The sequence below is a fragment of the Sparus aurata genome, chromosome 19 (genome assembly GCF_900880675.1).
Source record: "Sparus aurata chromosome 19, fSpaAur1.1, whole genome shotgun sequence".
NCBI lineage: Eukaryota > Metazoa > Chordata > Actinopteri > Spariformes > Sparidae > Sparus > Sparus aurata.
In genome coordinates, this window is record NC_044205.1 from 13,936,740 (window position 1) to 13,949,412 (window position 12,673).

At 43.3% G+C, this 12,673-nt stretch overlaps 1 long non-coding RNA gene across 1 annotated transcript in view; it reads left to right on the top strand.

The window, feature by feature from the left end:
* Positions 1 to 12,673, top strand: part of LOC115570355 (uncharacterized) — a 177,702-nt gene that overhangs the window by 163,684 nt on the left and 1,345 nt on the right. The gene's annotated exons all lie outside the window — the stretch shown is intronic.

Below are 12,673 nucleotides of genomic sequence, written 5' to 3' on the forward strand. Positions count from 1 at the left end.
ATCATGCAGACCGTCCTGTTGCCTCCTGTGATCCACAGTCCTTTGTCTGCTTTGGCCCATTTGATGTAAAGGCTTCTGGGTAGGGAGACAAAGTCTGGATTATAGGCTGAATTTAATATAGCAAAATTAATCTACCCCGCTGCAGCACACACAGCACAAGCTTGTACACACTCTCACCTACACACACACACACACACACATACACACTCACACACACACACACACACACACACACACACACACACACACACACACACACAAATACCCATCACAGTATAAATCTTCCTTAAGGTCCAGCTCCACCCCCTCTTCATCATAACTGCCTCTCATTCATTAGCTGCACGAAAACACACCAATATGTCCACTTGCACACACGCAAACGTGTCCTCGCACATACACACATATAGACCAACAGGAACAGCCACACGACTGAGGTAGCCCCCACGCCACAGTCCCACTCTCTCTCTTTTAATTACAAAGAATGGGCCTGGGTAGGTCACACAAAACAAATCAATATCTCTAAAAGAAATATTCAAATGTGACCTAGAAAACAGAGCTTGCGCCCCCATTTTATCATTGATTTTTGACGCAAGGCGATTTAGTCTTTGAGAGATTCTTATTTTGGTGTGTTTTTCCTTGTTTTATTTTTCATTTTTTGGCTGAGCGCCAAACAGCACATAAATATTTACTCCAAAGATAAAGCACAAGTACGCGAGAATGAATATTGAACTCGGAGGTAAGCATGTGTGTATGATCCAATATCCATCCAAAGCGCCCGCACATTGTCTCAGTCAGAAAAGGCAATATGAATATAAGCATATTTGTTGGAGGCAGGGTCAATATCATAAGGTGGGTATAGTGTGCGCCTCTGAGGCTGCTTAGAGAGATAGTTTGAAATCGATGGTGTGTCTGGCACCCAGCTCATTGTCTGATTACTCTTTTGTTTCGTACAGCAGCCGGGTTCATTTACTTCTTTCATATACAATCAGGCTGGAAGACTCTGACTCTCCTTTACTTCTTCAATTTAGAAACACTCACAGATCATAGCAGGTATCTTTGTAAGAAAACTGGTTTATCTTCCTTTTAAAGAAGTCATGTCTATTCAGAGAGGGTTTGCTGAGCTTGTGTACCCCTTTTCTTCCACCCACAGTGCACTGCTTCGAAGCCGTGCCATCACTTATTTTTTCACCTGGGAGCTGCCCTGTCCAGTGTCACCCTCAGACTGTTAGAGACTGAGCAGATTCATTGGGGCAGACGGAAGAGATGGAAACTGCCAGCTTTCCAGTCTCATGCCTTCATAAAACAATTTCAGCTGACATGATTAGATGTTTGGCATTTGTTACCTGTGTCGTGCAGTTTACTGCTTGAGAAAAGATACAACTTTCTTCCGGAGTGGCCTTAAATAATGACCAGCAAGGTCCTCTATGTCCGTAGTGTCAACATTAGTAATCCAGACACATGTAGTCAAATTCAAACTATAATTAATTTTATTATAATGAAGTTATACACTTGTTCAGTTCAGCATTGGCGATGGTTTAAGGAGTGTTTTGGAGAGAGGACACACAGATTACTCTCTATATGTGGACGAAGGTGCAGACTCAGCTGTTTGTGATGGATTTTACTCTTAGCTGGTTTCTGCTGGTCCCTTTGCTCAGGTGTTCTGGGCTCGTCTGCGTGTGTGTGTGTGTGTGTGTGTGCATTTTTTCGTGAGTTAGGAGGAAGAAGAGGATATAAGCCTGGATTAAGTTCAGAGGATGATTTTTATCCTTGTAGGGGGTCTCTAAACGGTAAGAGATGGATGCAAGGTGACCCTATCTGGACACACACACACACACACACACGGAGATGAACTCTATGGAGGGAACGTGCAATCATCACCCACTTGCCAATAAACACACATGCATGCAAAAAAACACATACGTACACATACTCACAAGGGCAGAAGAAAGACTCTTGAGGAGACTTGCGATCATCACACAGGCACACACACACACACACACACACACACACACACACACACACTTTCAGGTGTGCCGTGATCCACAAATAGGGATTATATAGTGCTGATGTCAGAAGTTGAAGAAAGAAAAGGCCGCTCTGCCAAGGCTTCCTCTTCATTGTCACGGCGATAACACTAACAGTATTGACTGTGGATAGAGTCACACCCTCAATAACTTCTACTTTCCTTTTATCTGTCTTATTTTCCTATTTCTGTTTGCCCCTCTGACTTTTATGTTTCTATTTAAGTTGTGCCGTGAACGTATGTGGAGAAAAAAGACACGGCTGGCGGAGAACTGAAAATTAACATGGAAGCTTGATTAATTGAGAGGTCTTCCAGCAGCTCATGATTTCTTCTCGGCTTCTTGGCCCCTAACGTTCAGAGGAAGAGACGTGTGTGCATTCCTGTGGTTACTGATCGAACATCAGGCCAGCGTCACGTCATCAAAGAGCAGGTGAGCCGGAGAAATAAAAGAATGACAGAGGAAGCGGAAAGGGTCGCTGCGCCCTCTTTCATTTCATCTTTTCATTTTCCTTACAAGTGATGGCGGCGTTTGATGGAGGAACCGATCACAGTCGGACTTTTCTTTGTTCACAGCCATTAGAGGTGGAGATAAGCAGCGGACAAGCAAATGGAATTTTCTCATTCAAATCCTCCTCTTCCTCCTCCAGCGGCTCCTTCCCTGCCACTTCCTCCTTCCATCTCCTCCACCTCTGCTCCCTTCGCTTTCTCCTCCTCATGGTTTCCCATCTCTGGGCCTGCGTCCGAGGCGCTGATCAGATTCGGTCCTCTGAAAATGAGATTCCAAAGGACTCAGTTTATCACACAATGCTGAACGTGACCTTTGCTTTGTCTCTCTGTCTGTCTTGCAACATTTCTACCGAGTGCAAGTGCAGGTTCAGGCATCAGACCTGCACAGACACACACACGCACACACACACACTACTTCCCGTTTGAAGTGCATTTGACACAAACTCTCAATACACTTTATTAAGAGTGGGAACAATGTGGGAACAGAAGAATAAAAGAAACAACGATGACAGAATGTGGATGAAACGGGCGACATAGTGTAAACTGGGTGTTTGCTCGTGCAAGACTGGGGCCTTTGGGTCTTGACTTGGCCTTTGAGGTGGAAGTGTGGGCGTTAGGTCTGATCTAAAGAGCAGGTACAAACTCTGATTCCCTAACACGCTTACACATATTGTTAAATAAAGTGCTCAAAGGGAAAGAACTACATCCTTGTGACTTCTTTTTGAAATGAGCTTTCTGCAGGGTTGCAGCAGGAGGGGAAAGTTGGTGTTAAACTTCACTCGTTTCTATGGTCACCCATCCTTTTCCCTCCATTTGACTTTCTTTTGGTCCTATTCCCTTTCTGTCTATTCCCCTCTTCAGCCTTTAATACGAAAAATGTAAAGGCCTGTATCCCACCTCATCTCTGCTGCTTCACCTTGAAGAACAGCCCCCCCACCCTCACCCCCTCCATGGGATCATTCCAAACAACTATTTCATTCAGGGATGGTAATCAGACAGACAGTCACACACACTTGCGTGCACACGTACACACGGTAATGGCAGCAAGTGATTACGCTCACAGATGAGGGATCATTTTTGTCCATTTTCTGGGAAGTAGTGATTGCTCACAGCATTCATTAGCAAATCGCAGAGGTCAAATGATTCAGAGGCAGCATTCGCTCTTTTAAACCCCCCCCCCCCCTCCTGCACGGTCCAAGATGAAAAAAAAAAAGGGAAACCGCGAATTAATAGACAGACTGCAGGACTAGCTTGACAGACATAAAAAAAAAAAAAAAAGGACACAGCGTTATTATGTCCTTGATCTCCCCGGAAAGTTTCGTAATATAAGCAAAGCGCCAAAATGGCATCCTTTCGTGGAGAATTGGCCGTAATTATCAACGAGAACTAGTTGCATTTTCACAAGAGGAGCTGTTTGCGGCGCCTTGGTAGCGGGGGGATACACATTGCACAGGCCTATTTGAATGGCACCGTGTGAGAATGCATCATTGAAATGTGTAATCCCCGAGCAGCTGGGGAGCTGTGTGTGATGAAGAGAGCTGGGCTTCATCACAGCCTCCACAGGAGACTGGATATGAGTCCAGAGCGAGAGAGAAGGGAGAGAGACAGACAGAGACGTAGAGACTGGGAGAGAGAAGGAGGGAGGAGGAGAGACACCATACTGACAGTATGAATGATACATCATATGATTGTCTTGGACAGAGCTGTTCTCTCTGGCTGCCTATACTGCACTCTCCAACTGTCCTCCATTTCACAAGCCCTGGTGGACTGATTTATTACACTCAACTCAACTGCGATAGACTGGATTTGGTGTTGCTGCCCATAAGTTTTCAAACTTTTTCCCATGGGGAATAATCCCAGAATGTGATTTTTTTTGCTGTAATTTTTCTCTTATTATTTAGTTTTTACCTCGCGTATTTCCCCGATCCCAGTGATCTCCAATTGAAAATAAGTCAAAAAGGCGATACGTTTAGATTTTTTATTTTTTTTTAATAGAGACATCATCAAAGATCAGTTCAAACATACATGTAGTTCTCCCGTGACTCCATTCCTCACAAGTGTTCATCCATCTCACTGTATAATATCACTGTAAAAAAGTTTGCTGCCTTTCTTCAAGTGCTTCTGAGGTTGAAGTCGGATATTCTTTGTATGCCAACGACCAAAGGATCAACAGCAAAATCAAACAAAAGTGGCGTATCAAGACATATTTAAGTGGATATATCTGAAAATGCACTTTTGCTTTATCTTCTATCAACTTGCCAATAACGATCAATAATCTTTGAAGTGTGAAGCCTTCCCTTTCCTTTTCTCCCACCGCTCAACAAGCAGAGGGCCGGAATAAACACATGTCATCAGTCGGATAACAAGAATGGTGTGTTTGTGGGATGTAGGTTACATTTCAAAGGTTTGAAAGGCCAGAGAAAGCTACCGTCTGTGAATTATTGAAGAGGTAAGGGATAGGATGGAGAATATGAGTGAGTAGCATTTAGAGTTCAGAAGAGAGTGAGAGAGGGAGGGAGAGAGAGAGAGAGAGAGAGGGCAGGAGACGGCTGGCTCACAGTGCAGTTCTGTGTGCATGACCACGATGGGAAATCTATATACGCTAACCTTTCTTTGTCTGTAGTTTTATTGAAATTGACTGGTCAGAGGGACGGTGTTTCGCCAGGATGGTATGGAGCGGATCTGGTCCCCTCTGATTCCAGACCTCCTTCACTCCCCAACTTACAAACTGTGTTTGCGCTGTATGCGGATGATGAAATCTTGTAATATTTGAGATACTGCTTCCCAATTCTGTCTGCAACTCCTATCCAGCTCTTTTTTTTTTTTCCTTTCCTTTTTCTAACATTCACGGCAGATAGAAAACGCACACTCTTGATTGTAAATGTGCATGTGCAAGTGTTACACTCGCAAGCCAGCACTCTTGTTCAATTTTTAGATAATAAAACAATTCTGTTAGTTTTCTGGTGATGTAGGCAAACTCCGCACAATCAAGATATTCAAATATCACACAGTATGGCCATAGGTTCGCAGAACACTTATGGGATTACATTTGTTTTGGAACGAAAAGATATCAAATTTCACCGCTGTTTTGTGGCCATTTTCTAAATTTGCCCATTTACCGTAAATACAGACAATCATCAGAAATGACAACATATGGAATTGCAAAGAGGATTAGGCATAAACATCTCCCGTATCTCCACCAGCCACCCCGTTGAGGGAGGGCAGGTCGGCAAATAGGCTTTTCACATTTCAGACGCCACAATGTCACTCCATCTCATCCCGGCATCCATTACGTGCTACCTTGGGAATGAGGAGAGGTCCATGCTGAGAATCAGGGCAGAAAATGGCCGCCCACTAGGAGGGGTAAAATGGCCAGTGTTATTATTCTGGCTCCCCCCCAGGGGGAACTGGCCTGAATATAGATATGCAACATTATAAAACCAGGTTATTATCTGGGTGCAGGGTAACGGCCTCTTGGCTCTCTATCCCCTATGACACACACACACACACATTGATAAACACACACGAGCACGCGTTGCCTGCACACATATTATAAAAATCTGTGTGCAGTGTATTGGTAGTGTGGCTTACTGTGATGATTGCAGCCCTCCTGGTGATGGAGAGATGTTTACTGCCCCTGTTGTTGCCATTTTTGTGTTTTTATCATGTGTAATTGTTTTTTTGTGATTGTTCTCTTACTTCTTTTATTCGGAATTAACATCAAGCTTCCTCCAGTTCTTATCTCTGCCTCTGCTCTCTCAGTATACGTAATGTCATTTTATGGTGCAATGATATTTCCGATTTCCAGTAATGCAGACGGCAGCTTCATATCAGTGAGCATTATTCACTTATGGGGCTGCTTGCTTTAAAACATATTATTACTTTGGTAATAAATTTGTTATTTGAGTCGATATCGCTCTGTTATTTGTTTGTGTGTGTGTGTGTGTGTGTGTGCACTTGGTGTGTAGGGATTACATAGAGGTTTTGCAGATTATACCTGGCATGTTGAGCCGTGTGTAGATATTCACCGCCACAATGATCTGGCTCTTTTCACAAATGCACACACGGACAAATGGACATTTTGTGCTATCTCCACATGCAGCACAGGATTGACACAAGCAATTTAAATTAGGAGTAAAGCTACTGGCCACCCCTCTCTCTCGCTCCCCCTGTCTCTCATTCTATATATATGTCTTCTCTGTCTATTTATGTTCTTATCTTCCTGTTCCTCTCCGTTTTCTTCCTCTCTCGGTTCCATCTTCCTCTCTCCCTCCTTCCTCTCTTGTTTTAAATTTCCCCTTTTCTGTTCATCTCCGCTGATTGTACCTCCCTTCAGTGGATTTCCCCCCTTCCTCCCGATGCTTTTCATACAATTTAATAGCTCCCTCTCTTCTCTTCCTTCACCTCTCTCTATCTGTCTATCTGACTTTCCCAGGTCCACGCTAATTCCCTCCTTTATTCATGAACCTAACCCTGCTGGGTTTGTTGGCTTGGTGTGTATATATGTATGTGTGTGCATGTGTCTGTGGCTTTGTATTTGTGTGTGTGTGTGTGTGTGTGTGTGTGTGTGTGTGGGTGTGTGTGCATGTGCACAAGAGGCAAGGCAGACAGTAAATAGGAATATGAATCTTTAAGGGCCCGCTGCTACTGTGGCTGAAATGACTTTTCAGAGCCGCGGTGATTTTCCAAGAAGGATGTTGATGAGGGCAGGATTGCAAGAGATGTGTACGTGTGTGTGTGTGTGTGTGTGTGTATGTGTGTGTGCGTGTGTGTGTGTGTGCGCGCTTACCGCGTGTCTGTTTTGTCTCTCTGTGAATAAAAATAAAAAAAAGTGATCTCAGTCCTTGTGTCTCCAAATCTCCTTTATAAATCCCACAATCCTTTTAACTTTATAATCTCCTTTGTTTGAAACCACAAAGCAGCGTTTGTTCAGTGCGTTGTGTCTCTTGATGACGATTACGAAGCAGTTTTCACATGGATGTTTTGTTTCAGTTCAATCCACACGTAAACTAAAGAATATCAAACTACAGATCAACCCATCAAAACAAAACTCCACTCTTGTTTTGGCATTTGTTTTATTCCACAAACCTGTCCTCACAAGCTCCTCCGCCTCCCTGTGGTTGTAGCCAGCGGACAGAGTGCGGGACCTAAACGACTATCTGAGCACCACGGCCATGTATCTCCAGCCCAAAGTGTCAGGTTGATTACTCACCGCTGACCATGATGAGTCAGCAATAATTCATTAGCGGCACCGGGAGCGCGGTCGGGGATAGCAGCTGGGGGGTCAGGGTTAGGGGTCAGAGGTCATATGGGAGGTGCCGCTAACTGAATGAAAATAGGCTAGCCTTCGAACGTGCGCTTTCAAAATATTTGACATTTGGTGGAATCCAGTGGGGAGACGAAATGTCAAATAAATGGAAAATATTTATTCAAGAGATGTAGATGAGAAAAAGAAAGCTGGAAAAAAAAAAGATCCGGTGCGAGAACTGGTAGGAACAGTGCATCCAAAAATTGTTGCTGATGTGTTCATCTCAGAGGGATTTTGAATGTTGTGTGTGTGACAGTATATTTATAAATCTTTTTAAGGTAGATGCACTGAATGTACAAAAGCTATAGATGCCCTTATATATGACAATACCGTGCAGATTTTACTATATGATATTGTTTGTATTTACAGCAAGTGCACCATCTCTTTTGTGTTTTGATTACACCTAATTATGGAACTTGGTACTGAAACATAGAATTTACTTTTGATGTCTTGGCCATAATATAGATTTCAATCTCTGTGCAAAACACAAAAACAGTTGTGCTTTATATTAAAGTCATTGTAATAAGAGTTCATGGGTAATAACGCCTTTGTTAGTCCTCATAAGATGCTTATAGACAATATGACCATGTAAGTACTAATTCTACTAAATGATATATATGTTTATTGTTGATTATAAGACATTTATAGGCACTTAACAGTTTATAGACCCCTAAGGATGTTAATAAGATTATTAATTTATTATACACTTTTTAACTTTATGCACCAGATCTAAAGCAGGAACAAGCCCTTTTCACAAGGACCTCCACATAAAGTGTTCCTAAAAAAAATGATCCTGACGTCTTTTGACTTAACTTAAACTCTACCTTTAAAAAACACAGAAAAACCTCATCATGCCTCACAAGGTTGGCTCATAGGCGACAACTGTTTTTACATTAGATTAGATTTAGCTCTAGATGGAACGTCTAGAAAGGTCAGTGGGTGAGATTGTCCCGTTTCATAAACTAATCAAAGCTGACACCCCCATCAAAAAGGTCCAAGCAACTGCTGACAGATTCAAAAAAAAAAAAAAAAAAAAAAAGATTTGACTGTGTTTGTGTGAGTGTATGTGTGTCAACCTGTGTGAGTGTGGATCTCCGGCCGTACACCTGCTGGAGTGTGCCTGCCACTCCAGGGTGTCTGTCACTAGCCTCCATCACATTACCATACAGCCATGACATCTCTGGCAGCCTTCTGAAGCCTCAAATCTGATAAAAACAGAGATAAATCTGATCTCTGATCTTCCTGATGAATATGATAAGACCTGCTCCAGGTTAATGGACCTTGACACCTATCAGGGCCCCGGGAACCGCTGATCCTGGATCAGAGGTGGAAGAGACTGTGGAGGTGGAGTAAGAGGGAGTAAGACCCAGGAGGGTTTAGCAGAAGCTGCCCTGGAGAGGTGCTCGCAGGCTGGGCTTGGATGACAGCCATGACTGGGTGACGGTCCAAAGCTCCATGCAAAGCCCGTCTCTCCTGTCTGTGGGAGAGAGGAGGCACTCGTTTTCTGTAGAGTGAGCACACACACACACACACACACACACACACGTACACACACACCTTTCTGTTTCTCCTTTCCTGTTTTTTAATTCTCCCATCCTATCTCCCTTCTCCTCCTCTCGTCTCTCACATATTCTTGTCTCTTCTTGACTCTCACTCTCTTCTATTTCTGTTTTTCTCTCTCACACTCACTCACACTCACACCCGGGGATCTGGGGGATATATAGGGGTGTGGTAGAGCTAGTGATGGGGCTCTGCTTTGATGCCCAGTGGGAGATTACAGGGCCAAGAAGCAGAGATAAAAGTACAACCGAAACACAGGTATCTGCTCTTGCTTATGCCTTACAAACACATTCACACGCACACTTACACACATCCATAACACATGTTCCGAGGAGGCCCGGGATGCACACACACAGACACACACCTACATACACACCAACATCTAATGGCTAGTCAGTGACACTGAGGTCTTAGCCCCTGTCTGCCAGTCCTCATTTGTTTCCCAGCCCCTCCTATGTGTGTGTAGCAGTAGCACTTGCTACCGGGTGTCTTGTTACTCCTCAGAAGGTCTATTGATTTAACTCTTGCCACAATCTATAACACTATTGTCTTGCCTTAAGTGTCTCATCTGTACAATTCACTGGCAGGAGTCTATACATCAAAAACCCTGCCTGCTTAAGGATATTGGTATTCCGCAACATGCTGGGAATTCTTTTTTTTTTTTTTTTCCCCCGTCTCTGCAAATTTCACATTTCTTGCACACTCAACCTTACTTTTTTTAAAGCGAAGATGCTCGCAGCTAGGCATAACACAGGCTGGTTTATTTTTACCGCTGTTGTGTTTATGAAGTCAATATTTTATTTCACAGTATCATATAGCAGCGGTGTCGAGCAGGAGTTATATTTTAGAGAGTGGGACGCAGATGAGATATGCAGCCTTGCCGTGGGATTTTGACATATTTTAAAAAGAATGACATCCTCTGAAAAACAACGCGGAGACCTACAGTCGAGGAAATGAAAGAGAGAAAGACAGAAAGAAAGAAAGGCTTGGGTTCGGGCCTCAAAAGGCCTGTAGGTATGTTGCCAGATCTGGCTTAGTTTAAATCTTAAGTACACTTTCTTTTCGGTGCCAGTGTATGTATTGGTTTCTGAACATGTGCAGATGTTTGGTCCTCTTTGTCCGAGCAGATTAAATCAACCTGAAAGCAACAAATCAACTCAGATTCTCGTAGAAAAAAAGGCAGTCGCCTTTTCAGGTATTTGAGAAAGTCTTACTTGCGAGTAACCTATACACGGATGTTTCATCCAATTTTCTTTACAATAATTGTAAGTCTTCTATTTATATTGTTTTTAAACCATCCTGAACTAATAGCAATGGAGACTATAAAGAATATAAGTACTTACATACAGTTATTATTCAGCTGATGCAAGTGCAATATTTTACAAGATTTAGCCCACAGTGCACAAATCTCAAGGTTACCTTTCCGAATTTGGCAATATCTTACCATTGATTACCTTCAAGTCGCACTGCAATACAAATGTTTAACAAGGGACTTTGGCCCCTCGTGAGCAGGATTAATTGATCTGGTAGGAATATTTAGTGAAACAATGATGGGTGACTGGGCAGGTGAGTTGCGCCGATGCTGACTAAATTTCAAGACGATGTAGTTTCTTTACCTTTGTGAGCACCTTCACTGTGTAAAGCGTCAAATGTGTCCATAGAAGATTGATTCATGTAAGCATCACAGTCAAAGTTTTTTTATGAATCACCGATAAAGGTGACAAATCCAATAATAAATGTAAACATTCGAGTGATGCATTCCATTCTATAGCCACCATAACACACAGTAGCTTTGACAGTACCAAATGCCACTGTTTGAATTCAAACCGTCGATGGACAATCCTGAAGCAAGGTATACATTTTTAATGCCATCCTCCACTTTAACCCACAGCCCACTGGCTTCACATTGTGAATCACTGTATGCTATTTATGTTGTTACCTCCGCCAAGGTGGTTATGTTTCCACGCATGTCCAACTGTTTGTTGGTTGGTTTGTCAGCAGGATTTCACAAAAACTTCTGAACAGATTTACAAGAAACTTGGATGACACAGAATAGACCCCATTTACTCTTGGTGCTGAGCCAGATAAAGGGACGGATCCAGGATTCTTTTCACACTTTCTTATAGATAACAAGACATTTACCAACATTTTTGTTAATTTCTCAGGGAACAATGCATGGGTCTTGATGACAAAAAATCAGGCATAGTAAGATGGCTGGTCTCTGTGCGTGGGTACAATTTGAAGCAGATCCTAGATCAGCTGATGGTAAATTATGGCTAAGCATGATGTAGTTACTCCATCCGTTCTGAATTAACCTTTTGGTAGATTTTTTTATCTTTGTCTGCATGTTGCAGGTGCACTCTGAAGCAGATCTCCATCAGCCAGTCCATCTATCACACCATCACGTTAATAAGCTAACCTCAGATCTCGGTGTCACGGTGAGGGCCACTGTCACTGCGGAGATATCAGCAGTGTAATCCGTGGGAGGTACATGTACCTCATCCTAGTTACCGTTGCCGGGCTCAGCGGGATATGACACGGGCCCAGCAGGAAGGGCTGGTGATTAAAGCGGGCCGGGGTTATGAAGATGCCATTACACTGGCAGATGATCAGAGCCACAAACACATGATGATTGTTTTTTCAGCGTCAGTACACAAACTGCAGTGACATTACAGGAATATTCATCTTTGTTTGGCGAATTCTAATGAGACAAATCACTGCATGTCCATCTGTCCTTCTACCCACATATCTTTCTGTCTGTCTGTCTGTCTGTCTCTGATGCACACATTTTCACAAATAATTCATTCCATCTCTGTATTGGTCCAGAATATTTACACTGGAAATCAAATTCTGTTGTTGTTTGTGGCGCAGGCATGAATAAAAACATGAGGGTGATTTTCCAAGGCAGAATAATGTGCCATTGGCGCCTTTTCCTCTGGAGTTCCATTGCCCTAAAATGAGGCCCGGTCAGACGGGGAGTGATGGTGTTCCATGATGGTATTATACGAGCGCTACCTACCCGTTTGCGCTTCCTTCACCCTCTCCCGCGCTCCCTCTCTCATACTGCCGTATCCCTCCTGCCTCGTTTCAGCCTCACCCCGGTGTCCAAATGCTAAAACCAGCCATTTTGGATCCGCATCACTGTCATTCCATTATGATGGGAGCAGGGAAGCGTGCACGCACATGTGCAAAGATCACAAATGCGTATGGAGTAATGCACACATGGCCACACACTGACATTGTTTCGCAATGGTAAAATCCCCCCGCAAAAAAAT